Source organism: Triturus cristatus, chromosome 1_2, assembly GCF_964204655.1.
Source record: "Triturus cristatus chromosome 1_2, aTriCri1.1, whole genome shotgun sequence".
NCBI lineage: Eukaryota > Metazoa > Chordata > Amphibia > Caudata > Salamandridae > Triturus > Triturus cristatus.
In genome coordinates this window covers 807,239,839-807,253,182 of record NC_140580.1, presented here as the reverse complement: position 1 = coordinate 807,253,182, position 13,344 = coordinate 807,239,839, and positions in this window count along the sequence as shown.

The window sequence follows — 13,344 nt, the reverse complement described above, 5'->3', positions numbered from 1 at the left end:
TCACAGGACATGTGACCCTGAGAATAAAAAGGACCGGGCGCACGTGCTTCCCGCCATTTCCATTTCAGGCTTGGTGCACCGGAGGCACTGCGGCTGGCACAGGCACACCTCCATGAGGTAGGGGCACTGTAAGTGCTAAGCGGGTGTGCAGCCGGCGATGATGTCCCATCCCAGTGGTCCGGACAGGTCAGGTTTTTTGTGCCCTGCTGGACCGCAGTGTAGGCCTGAGCCTTCAAACAGCAGGGGTCTACCGCCAAGTGGCAAGGCCTCACTGGTCACCCCAAGGGCTGAGGTGGTGTGCAATCTGCGATGATGGCGGTTGCACTGGTATGTCCTCTTCTATGGTAAAATCAAGATGCAGCACCAAATGTGGGACCTGATGGCATGCGGAGCGGGGCTGCATGATGTGGAGGGTGCCCTGTCCACAGAAAGGTGAGCAGTGAGGCCTGGGTGCGCAGGGGCGGGCAGACACCTCTGGGTGGATGGAGTGGATGGGGTGCAGCAGCCTGGGTGCGCAACAGTGGGCAGACACCTCTGAGCAGTGGAAGTGGATGGGGTGCAGCAGCCTGGATGCATAAAGGCGGGACAGCGATTTAGGCATGTGCAGTCGTATGTACTCTGCCATTACTGATTCTGTACTATGTTTCAGATGAGTGCGCTTGAGGGCTCCACTATGTCCCGGCACGTGGTTGGAGACACACCGGTGGTGGAGAGGTGAGCTGTGAGGGTTTTGTCCACAGTGTGAGTACTCACTGTCCCTCTCCATCTCTTCCTTTCTCTCCCTCACACTCTTTCTCTCTCTCTCTCACACTGTTTCTCTCTTTCTCTCTCTCTTCCTCTCTCTCACTCTCACTCTTTCTCTCTCTCTCACCCTTCCTCTGTTTCTCTCTTCCTCTTTCTCACACTGTTTCTCTCTTTCTCTCTCTCTTCCTCTCTCTCACTCTTTCTCTCTCTCTTCCTCTCTCTCTCACTCTTTCTCTCTTTCTCTCTGTCTTCCTCTCACTCTTTCTTACTTTCTCTCTCTCTTCCTCTCTCTCACTCTTTCTTTCTCTCTCCTTTGATGGACGCATGACGCACAATCTTATCTTGCTTTTTGTCTAGTAGGCCTGCGATGATGCGTGGCCATCCTGGCAATCAACACCCACCCTGAATTGTGAGCTCGGCTTGACCGCGTGTATGCAACGGCTGAGGAGGTTGCTTCGGCACGTGGTGAACCCTCTTACACAAGCGCCTGTGGCGGATGGTGAGCAGAGAGGCTTGTTTCCGCAGCAGCGGGCAGTCACTTCTGGAGTGTGCAGCAGCCTGGGTGCATAAGAGCGGGCAGACACCTCCGAGCAGTGGGAGTGGATGGGTGCAGCAACCTGGGTGCACAGGAGTGGGCAGACACATCTGGGCGGCAGGAGTCTATGGGGTGCAGCAGCCTGAGTGTGCAGGGTGGACAGACACCTCTGGGCCGCAGGAGTCGATGGGGTGCAGCAGCCTTGGTGCGTTGCAGAGAGATGTAAAAAGGGGCGGCCTTAGACCACCTCTCTACAATGCAGCTCTGTGGCGCATACTGGAGGTACCTGGTGTGCTAGTTGGTCCCCAGGGACCCTCAGGATTCAAGGGGAATTAATCCCCCAAATTAAAACCCATCAGGGGGTGAGTTTGCACAGTGGTGAAGGGAGGGGGCAGGGCCCGATGTGACATGTGTGTACTTATGCAATCACTCCGCCAAAACCCAAGCACTTATAAATTCACTATGCACTCTCCTTGCAGCACTCTAATCATCCAGTCACTACCCATGCACTCATGCAATGACCCATGCACTAACTCATGTACTGCTACAATACCCTGAGCAGTACCCATGCAGTCCAGCCCTCGCCCTGTCACTACCCATGCACTCCTCCAATCACCCAGCGAGCAGCATGTACTTATCCAATCACTCCGCCAAAACCAGGCACTTATAAATTCCCAATGCACTGTCCTTGCAGTACTCTAATCATCCAATCAGTACCCATGAACTTATGGAATGGTCCAGGCACTAACACATGCACTGCTATAATCCCCTGCGCACTACCCATGCAGACCTCTAACCACCTACACAGTACTGATTCACTCCTCCAATTACCCAGGTTGTACCCATGCACTCTAGAAATCCCTCTGTCACTACCCATGTACTCCTCAAATCACCCATCCAGCATCATGTATTTATCCACTCACTCTGCCAAAACCCAAGCAGTTATAAAACACCATGCACTGTCTTTGCAGCACTCTAATCATCCAGTCACTACCCATGTACTCATGCAATGACCCAGGCACTAACTCATGGCAAATACAGAGGAGGTCATGCTAATTACAGGGGTACCCCAACACATAGGTGCCGATCACGAACCTGTAAAAACCGGGTACGAACCGTCGGACGGAGCATATTCTCCGTCCGACGCGTACCCGGTCGTCAAAATATACAACCATGGAATTACGATTCGCACGGAAACACCATATCCGTACGAATCGTACAATACCCTGACCGACGAAAATAAACGTACAAATGCAATCCGGGAAAGCGCCGACGTGACGTCGGGACGCACGCAGCCTGCCATTCACGAACTAGGAATCACGATTCGCACCGACGTCATCCCGCACAGTGAATATTTTCCGGCTGCCAAAAACTGCCGGAAAATCAGGACGACGCGAACAAGGAGTACCTGTACGCGATGGACAGACATGGACCCGAACCTACGTGTCATCCTGGCCCTCATAGCAGTCGACCTCCTCTACAGGTTCCGACGCAGACGCCGCAGAAGGTCAGAACAACACCCAGGGGCAAAGGGGGGGGGCCAGGGGCAGGCCACAAACCACCCACCAAAGTCACACAGCACACATGCCCTGGACATACCTGACCCTCAGGCCCTGGTCACTACGAGCCAGCGACGGCCACAACGGAAGTGCTGGACGACGTGAACCGGCAACACAACAATACAGGTACGTCCCGTACCCACACCTTAAGAGCGTGGGTACGAGTCGTACCACGCCCACACCTACGTCACCCCAACAATGGCGGGACGGCTCGTACCCACGTGGCAAAGGCCTGAGTACGGCCCGCACAAGAATACCACAGCGTGGGTACGGATATGTACGGACCGTACCCCCACCCGCGTACGTATGGAGCGTACCGCCCACCCCAACAGTGTAAGTACGACCCGTAACCCACCCGCGTATGCATGGAGCGTACCCCCCACCCCAACAGTGCAAGTACGACCCGTACCCTCACCCGCGTATGCATGGAGCGTACCCCCACCCCAACCGTGTATGTACGACCCGTACCCTCACCCGCGTATGTATGGAGCGTACCCCCACCCCAACAGTGTATGTACGGCCCGTACCCTCACCCCCATATGCATGGAGCGTACCCCCCATGCCAACAGTGTACGTACAGACCGTAACCCCACCCGCGTATGCATGGAGCGTACCCCCCACCCCAACAGTGTAAGTACAACCCGTACCCTCACCCGCGTATGCATGGAGCAGACCCCCATGCCAACTATGTACCTACGGACCGTAACCCCACCCGCGTATGCATGGAGCGTACCCCCACCCCAACAGTGTAAGTACGACCCGTACCCTCACCCGCGGATTTATGGAGCGTACCCCCACCCCAACAGTGTAAGTACGACCCGTACCCTCACCCGCGTACGTATGGAGCGTACCCCATGCCAATAGTGTACGTACGGACCGTACCCCCACCCCGTATGCATGGAACGTACCCCCCACCACAACAGTGTAAGTATGAACCGTACCCCACCCGCGTACGTATGGAGCGTACCCCCCACCCCAACAGTGTAACCCCACCCGCGTATGCATGGAGCGTACCCCCACCCCAACCGTGTATGTACGACACGTACCCCCACCTCGTATGCATGGAGCGAACCCACACACATGTATGTTCTAAGCGTAAATATTGTGAAATAGGAGGGGTGTGTGCAGAGTCCTCCCAGCAGTGCCCAGAGCCAGGAGGGGTGGGTGCCTAACACTCCCAGCAGTGCCCAGACACAGGAGGGGTGGGTGCCTAACACTCCCAGCAGTGCCCAGACACAGGAGGGGTGTGTGCAGAGTCCTCCCAGCAGTGCCCAGACGCCAGAGGGGTGGGTGTAGAGTCCTCCCAGCAGTGCCCAGACACAGGAGGGGTGGGTGCCTAACACTCCCAGCAGTGCCCAGAGACAGGAGGGGTGTGTGCAGAGTCCTCCCAGCAGTGCCCAGAGACAGGAGGGGTGGGTGCCTAACACTCCCAGCAGTGCCCAGAGACAGGAGGGGTGTGTGCAGAGTCCTCCCAGCAGTGCCCAGAGACAGGAGGGGTGGGTGCCTAACACTCCCAGCAGTCTCCAGAGACAGGAGGGGTGTGTGCAGAGTCCTCCCAGCAGTGCCCAGAGACAGGAGGGGTGGGTGCCTAACACTCCCAGCAGTGCCCAGTCATAAGAGGGGTGTGTGCAGAGTCCTCCCAGCAGTGCCCAGAGACAGGAGGGGTGTGTGCAGAGTCCTCCCAGCAGTGCCCAGAGACAGGAGGGGTGGGTGCCTAACACTCCCAGCAGTGCCCAGAGACAGGAGGGGTGTGTGCAGAGTCCTCCCAGCAGTGCCCAGATGCCGGAGGGGTGGGTGTAGAGTCCTCCCAGCAGTGCCCAGACACAGGAGGGGTGTGTGCAGAGTCCTCCCAGCATTGCCCAGAGACAGGAGGGGTGGGTGCCTAACACTCCCAGCAGTGCCCAGTCATAAGAGGGGTGTGTGCAGAGTCCTCCCAGCAGTGCCCAGAGACAGGAGGGGTGTATGCAGAGTCCTCCCAGCAGTGCCCAGAGACAGGAGGGGTGGGTGCCTAACACTCCCAGCAGTGCCCAGACACAGGAGGGGTGGGTGCCTAACACTCCCAGCAGTGCCCAGAGACAGGAGAGGTGTGTGCAGAGTCCTCCCAGCAGTGCCCAGAGACAGGAGGGGTGGGTGCCTAACACTCCCAGCAGTGCCCAGAGACAGGAGGGGTGTGTGCAGAGTCCTCCCAGCAGTGCCCAGAGACAGGAGGGGTGTGTGCCTAACACTCCCAGCAGTGCCCAGTCATAAGAGGGGTGTGTGCAGAGTCCTCCCAGCAGTGCCCAGAGACAGGAGGGGTGTGTGCAGAGTCCTCCCAGCAGTGCCCAGAGACAGGAGGGGTGGGTGCCTAACACTCCCAGCAGTGCCCAGACACAGGAGGGGTGGGTGCCTAACACTCCCAGCAGTGCCCAGAGACAGGAGGGGTGTGTGCAGAGTCCTCCCAGCAGTGCCCAGAGACAGGAGGGGTGGGTGCCTAACACTCCCAGCAATGCCCAGAGACAGGAGGGGTGTGTGCCTAACACTCCCAGCAGTGCCCAGTCATAAGAGGGGTGTGTGCAGAGTCCTCCCAGCAGTGCCCAGAGACAGGAGGGGTGGGTGCCTAACACTCCCAGCAGTGCCCAGAGACAGGAGGGGTGGGTGCCTAACACTCCCAGCAGTGCCCAGTCATAAGAGGGGTGTGTGCAGAGTCCTCCCAGCAGTGCCCAGAGACAGGAGGGGTGTGTGCAGAGTCCTCCCAGCAGTGCCCAGAGACAGGAGGGGTGGGTGCCTAACACTCCCAGCAGTGCCCAGACACAGGAGGGGTGGGTGCCTAACACTCCCAGCAGTGCCCAGAGACAGGAGGGGTGTGTGCAGAGTCCTCCCAGCAGTGCCCAGAGACAGGAGGGGTGGGTGCCTAACACTCCCAGCAGTGCACAGAGACAGGAGGGGTGGGTGCCTAACACTCCCAGCAGTGCCCAGAGACAGGAGAGGTGTGTGCAGAGTCCTCCCAGCAGTGCCCAGAGACAGGAGGGGTGTGTGCAGAGTCCTCCCAGCAGTGCCCAGATGCCGGAGGGGTGGGTGTAGAGTCCTCCCAGCAGTGCCCAGACACAGGAGGGGTGTGTGCAGAGTCCTCCCAGCATTGCCCAGAGACAGGAGGGGTGGGTGCCTAACACTCCCAGCAGTGCCCAGTCATAAGAGGGGTGTGTGCAGAGTCCTCCCAGCAGTGCCCAGAGACAGGAGGGGTGTATGCAGAGTCCTCCCAGCAGTGCCCAGAGACAGGAGGGGTGGGTGCCTAACACTCCCAGCAGTGCCCAGACACAGGAGGGGTGGGTGCCTAACACTCCCAGCAGTGCCCAGAGACAGGAGGGGTGTGTGCAGAGTCCTCCCAGCAGTGCCCAGAGACAGGAGGGGTGGGTGCCTAACACTCCCAGCAGTGCCCAGAGACAGGAGGGGTGTGTGCAGAGTCCTCCCAGCAGTGCCCAGAGACAGGAGGGGTGTGTGCCTAACACTCCCAGCAGTGCCCAGTCATAAGAGGGGTGTGTGCAGAGTCCTCCCAGCAGTGCCCAGAGACAGGAGGGGTGTGTGCAGAGTCCTCCCAGCAGTGCCCAGAGACAGGAGGGGTGGGTGCCTAACACTCCCAGCAGTGCCCAGACACAGGAGGGGTGGGTGCCTAACACTCCCAGCAGTGCCCAGAGACAGGAGGGGTGTGTGCAGAGTCCTCCCAGCAGTGCCCAGAGACAGGAGGGGTGGGTGCCTAACACTCCCAGCAATGCCCAGAGACAGGAGGGGTGTGTGCCTAACACTCCCAGCAGTGCCCAGTCATAAGAGGGGTGTGTGCAGAGTCCTCCCAGCAGTGCCCAGAGACAGGAGGGGTGGGTGCCTAACACTCCCAGCAGTGCCCAGAGACAGGAGGGGTGGGTGCCTAACACTCCCAGCAGTGCCCAGTCATAAGAGGGGTGTGTGCAGAGTCCTCCCAGCAGTGCCCAGAGACAGGAGGGGTGTGTGCAGAGTCCTCCCAGCAGTGCCCAGAGACAGGAGGGGTGGGTGCCTAACACTCCCAGCAGTGCCCAGACACAGGAGGGGTGGGTGCCTAACACTCCCAGCAGTGCCCAGAGACAGGAGGGGTGTGTGCAGAGTCCTCCCAGCAGTGCCCAGAGACAGGAGGGGTGGGTGCCTAACACTCCCAGCAGTGCACAGAGACAGGAGGGGTGGGTGCCTAACACTCCCAGCAGTGCCCAGAGACAGGAGAGGTGTGTGCAGAGTCCTCCCAGCAGTGCCCAGAGACAGGAGGGGTGGGTGCCTAACACTCCCAGCAGTGCCCAGAGACAGGAGAGGTGTGTGCAGAGTCCTCCCAGCAGTGCCCAGAGACAGGAGGGGTGGGTGCCTAACACTCCCAGCAGTGCACAGAGACAGGAGGGGTGGGTGCCTAACACTCCCAAGCAGTGCCCATGGAACGTAAAGGGTGGAGTAGCCACACATACCATGCCCACAAATGTCAGTCAGGTGCACAAAGACCCTGCATTACATGTACCACATGTGTGCGAGGCTGGGAGTATACGCATGCATAGCGCCGAAAAGAAAACATGTCCACATGAAGTCATGTCAATAGTCCACATACACAAGTACAATGACTACCAAGGATGCCACGAATGATGCAGGTGGAGACATCGCTCAGCATGCATGTGCAAAGTTGAATGAGTCCGTCACACACCCAGCTAATGTACACACAGCTCAGCGCTAAATATTGGGAACACCCTGCAGGGAAGATGTCAGGGTACACAGAGGAAGGAATACACCTTGGGACAATTTCACCATGCAGTAACTGCTTACATGAACAGAGAAACCTAGCTAACACCGTGTGATGGCACACAGATACCAGGGTCCCCCCTATGACCAGCACACTACTACATTTCCCACACACCCAACACATGATTACCACCCAAAATCATGTAGCAGCCCCACCAACAGCAACATCAGAAAAGCAGTAGTGTTCAAAGGAAACAAAAATGGCTTTAATCAGCATGATCTTAAATAGTGTGTTCGTAGAAAGTTCAATATTTACAAAGCCCATAGGGCAGTCCATGAGTCACAGCTGGACGGGGGACACAGTGGGACGCGTGTCCCCTAGCTTGCCTGCACAGTCAGACTCCTTCGTCTTCCACAGCGGGGAGGGCATCATGTGGGGGGGAAGGACCAGGCACCGCAGGGACAGGAGGGCGAAGGGTAGGCGTCGTGGGTGCAGGGATGGAGGACTCCACCACAGGGGGTGAGGCAGGGCCAAAGGCGGAGGCCAGGATCTCACTGCACACATTAGCAAGGCCCTCCAGCGTCTCCCCTGCACCCGAAGGAACCACAGGCCCCAAGGAGGGGGGGGGGCGGAGGGATGAGTCACAGCGCCACTGGGGGAGGGTGTGGACAGGGGGGGGGACTCAACCACCCTGACCGGGGACTCCCTTGACCGCTTGCGGGGTGGTGTCACAGTGGGGCTCAGGGACAGAGCGGCCATGAAGGAGTCCTTGCCGGATATGTGGCCAGGAGAGCTGAGGGGAGGGGATTTGGAGGGAGTGGATTGGGTGGAATGCGGACTCCCACTCTGGCTGCATGTCTTATGTTTGCCCCCCGACCCAGTGGGTGTGCCTACTTCACCCTGTGTGTGCGTGCCAGGAGGTGTGCGTATGACCTTCCCTGCTGGTGTGGTGCCTGTGTCTGTTGTGGTGGGTGCATGCTGACGTCTGAGTGTACGTGGGACAGACATGGGAGTGGGAAGTGTGGATGGGGCAGGGGTAGGGGGTGGGATGTAGTGCTGCAGGAGACCCACTGCTGCAGTCAATGTCGAGTCTATGGACCTCAGCAACTGGCGTTGGTCAGCCTGCGACGAAAAAATGCCCTCCAAGTATGCCTCCATGTTGTGCAGCACTTGGCTGTGGCCATGGAGGACAATAAGGATCGCAGCCTGACCAACCTGCAACTGCCGCTGGATGTCCACAGACTCGGCATTGGCGGCAGCAGTGGAGACAGGGGCAGGGGGTGCGGTGCCTGGCAGGAAGGAGACATGTGGTGACCGTGGATGTTGGGAAGGGACACGAGCAAGTGGAAGGCGGCTGATGGCAATGGAGGGGGCGGGGTGCGATGTTGTTCCGCTGTCAGCTGGTGGTGCAGCCTCCGCCCACTCGGAGAGATCATCCTCGGACCCGTCCGCTTCATATTCGGTGGTGCCAGTGGACAGGTCCTCAGCCTCACTCTCCTCCGCCTCTGTACCACTCAATGTGCCAGCCACGATGTCAACGCTGGCACTGGTGCTCGGTCCCTCCGCTCCGTCTGTGCTCATGTCTCCCTCCGTGTCCCTCGACGATGCTGTGGGCAAGGTGAAGAGACAGCAATTAATCACACACCTGTATACATATGTCACATGAGTCCAATCTACATAGGTTACAGTGCATAGCTTGCAAAGAAAGTTCAGTAACATCTACAAAACAAGGTACAGATATAGGGCATGCAACACATAGTTGGTTGACCCACCATGCCAATGAAAATCCATGGAGAGCATGACACAAGAGCAAATGACATGAAATGGAGTTTGACATAGGAGCCAGGCCCTGGGGACAATCCAGCACTGCATCTGGACCACACAGCGTTGCCGACAATAGGGATGAGGAGGGACCAAATCCATGAACTTGAGGCACATGCTGCATAGGTAATACTGAAAACATGCCCAACATGACTGGCTCACTGCACCTTGAGTGTATGTCCAGACAAACATCACACACTGGCCAGACCTAGCAAGGAGAATTCTGGTTTTGACATGTAGGCTTGGCCCGCACCAACCACCCCCTACATGAGACAATTTGTTGAGACACAGGTGGCACTTACATCTCTTAGTCTGGGTGAAGTACACAGGGGATGCATAAATGCAAGATTGGACGCCAAATACCCGAGGTGCGCCTGTCCAAATAATCATGTACAAATGGCCATCATCAGATGATTGTAACAAGACACACAGGCACTGGCCACTGTGACTATGAACAAGGAAAATCAGGTCGGGCTGTACAGTGGACACTTGTACTACATTTCACGTCAATATACATGGTGCCAGGGGACAATGGCACAGAGCACAACCTATGCTGTAGACACTGAGAGTGTACACGTTTTGTGGTGACACACATGACACCTATGAAAATATGCCTCAGGGGACAGTAGTGGCAACACAACTCCATGGTCCTGAATGGGAATGACTGCAACACACGCCACCATCCCTGCACTATGCGTATCGCACACTCATGCACATCATGTCACAGGCCACAACATAGGACATGCGCGCTGTAAGGCATGACACTTGTGAGACTAACTCCCATGTCTGGACTCTGCATCAGTGCCAACTGACATGGAACCCACAAGTACTGAACTGGACAGGGCACAGGCAAGGTCCCCAAACCTGTTACACACCACCCCCACACATGATGCTACAGGCATAGTTCACGTGGAGAAAGCGCCAGCCTACATTACCTTGGGAAGGAGTGACTACACACAGACCAGGGAACACATTGCAAGGAGGGGAAGGGAGGCAGGAGAGCACAGCTATACTGTGGGTAACTGGATCTGCACAGCACCTTTAAACCCTGGCAGTGTATCCATGCAACTGTGCACTTACAAATGCTGGTGAAACACAACAAGCACACATGTACCTACCCCCTTCCTGCTGCTGCTTCTCCTGTAAGCGCCTCTCCAAGTCTGGAAATACCACCGGCAGCACACGTTTGTGGATGTGGGTCAGTCGGCGGCGCCCGCGGTTCTTATGGCTCTCAGGTGAGTCCCCCAGCAGGACCCGTGCGATCCTCCGCGTCCAGCACCGGATATCCTGCCAGCGTTTCCTCACCTGGGACAGGCGCCGCTTCCGACCATCCGCACTCCTCACGGCGCTGACGGCGGTCAGCCATATCTGCTCCTTGGCAGAGGTGCCTACCTGTGAGGATGAACAAGTGACACTACATCAATACACCTGGCACATGTCACAGGGACACATATTAGAACACATTTGCTGTTTACAACAAGGCATAGTATGCATCCAATGCATTGCACGTTTGTCATAGGGACATGATCCTCTGGGGAAGGGCAAAAGCAGTACGTGCCATTGAAAGGACACAGGTGGAATGAGGGAAACTACACAATCAATGATCCAGGCTCACACTGTGCATCACAAGCTACACCAGGATAATGTGCAGCACCTCTAGGCAGTCACATGCCACAGGCCACTGACGCTACCGCAGCACACAGACACACACAGGCACAGGACATTCACCTGCCATTGCCAAATGCAGCGACATAACTCACTCTGCACATGTGCCACTAGACTGGGGGGGGCTCACAGGTGTGGGGCTGGCTCTGCACGTCAGACACACAGGACTGCTCCCTGCTCACATCACATGGCCAGGGTATATCCATCCCTCATGCAGCTGGGGTGCTACACTCCACATATGCACCCACCCACATGACAGGGGACTTACACACATACCGATGTCCAGGGTACGAACACATCATGTGGACACTCTCAGCACAGGTACACAGAACTAACACACATCTGTGGATACAGTCACCTGTCACACTGGGCTGACCACAGAATCACATGAGGACTGTAGAGGCTACATTCCCAGGAGGACAAGACAGGCAGAATGTGGCATGCACCATGCAGTGATTGTCACAGTAAACACCATGCTAGTGAGGACGGCAGACATGCACCACAGCATGCTCTGGCTGGGAGACATCAGGCATTCCCCCCCTGGGAACCCCCCTACAGCACATAGCATGTGTGTCACACCTGGACAAAATGCCAGAAGTCACAGTCACAAAAAAGGGACACAGTCTGTCCCAGTGGACTCTGCACTCACCTGATACCCTGGTCGCCCATACAGCAGGGGGTACTGTGGGAGGATCACATCCAGCAAAGCCAGGTTCTCCTCCAGGGTGAAAGGCTGTGACCTCTCCACAGCCCTTGACATGGTTCCAGGGAATCAGTAGCAGCAGCTGGGTCGTGGAATACAAAGATGTGCAGGCAAGTGCTCCCTCATGGGACCTGGCTGCCTTATATCTGCCTTGCTGGCCTGTTTCATGCACAGGAGTACAGAGTGATTGGTCACTCACATTTGCATCCTATGTTTCCTCCAATCCCTTCAAACCTAGCACAGTCAGTGGGTTCTTATTGGGTTTTTTTCTTCAGCATGATGTCAACTCCACAAACACATTGCAACAAAGTAGATTCATTCCAACTGACTTCTGCTGTGCACCTTCCGGAACAAATTCTAACTTTAAACTTGGTCTCCATGACAACCAGCATGCATGTAGGCCTTTATACTTGTCCCTCATGTGTCCCCTATGTAATTTGGAGCTTCACACACAGGTACGGTGCGTTCCAGGGCCCTAGGGCACCCCAAATGCATATCAACGGCCCGTACAGGCGTGTGTACGCTCCTTACCACTATGGGTGTTCTCGCGTATGCGTACTCATGGTGGTACGGACCGTACACACGCCTGTACGCTCACTATCACTATGAGTACGCATACGCGAGAACACCCATAGTGATAGTGAACGTACGCACGCGTGTACGGTCCGTACCACCATGGGTGTGCTCGCGTATGCGTACCCATAGTGATAGTGAGTGTACAGGCGTGTGTACGCTCCGTACCACTATGGGTGTTCTCGCGTATGCGTACTCATGGTGGTACGGACTGTACACATGCCTGTACGCTCACTATCACTATGGGTACGCATACGCGAGAACACCCATAGTGGTACGGAGCGTACACACGCCTGTACGCTCACTATCACTATGGGTGATCTCGCGTATGCGTACTCATAGTGATAGTGAGCGTACAGGCGTGTGTACGGTCCGTACCACCATGAGTACGCATACGCGAGCACACCCATAGTGGTACGGACCGTAGACACGTGCGTACGCTCACCATCACTATGGGTACACATACGGCAGCACTCCCATAGTGATACGGGAACGTACACAGGCCCTCTTTGCGAAAGTACGGTGGTTTTCACACATCACAGTGGTGACAGGCAGCACACAGGAAGGAATAGGGCTGACATACTTGTCCATGGATGGACATCAAGGCATTGTCTGGCCAGTACTACATGTGTGGGGCACAGGTGTGAAAGGCTGTGATGTGGCACATTACTCCTGAGTCGAGAAGGCACCAGATGTATGATGAGATGTGTACACATGTAATGTGTGACGGTGCAATGTGTTCCAGGCATGCCCTTGACTCCATACATACCTGACTCCGTATGTAGCATATGTGTATTGACAGATTAACATGTGCTCAGTACAAATAAATTGTTGTTGTGGTGCACTCACTCTTCCTTGTCACTTCCAAATTACTGCAGAGCGCCGCCTCTTCCCCGACCAATTCCGGACTTGGCTGCCATGCGGGAGAATGACTGTATCCGGTGCTACCGCTTCCCCCAACCGTTGATTCTGGAGTTGACGGCGAGACTGGCACCACACCTGCAACCGCTGCACAGGTATC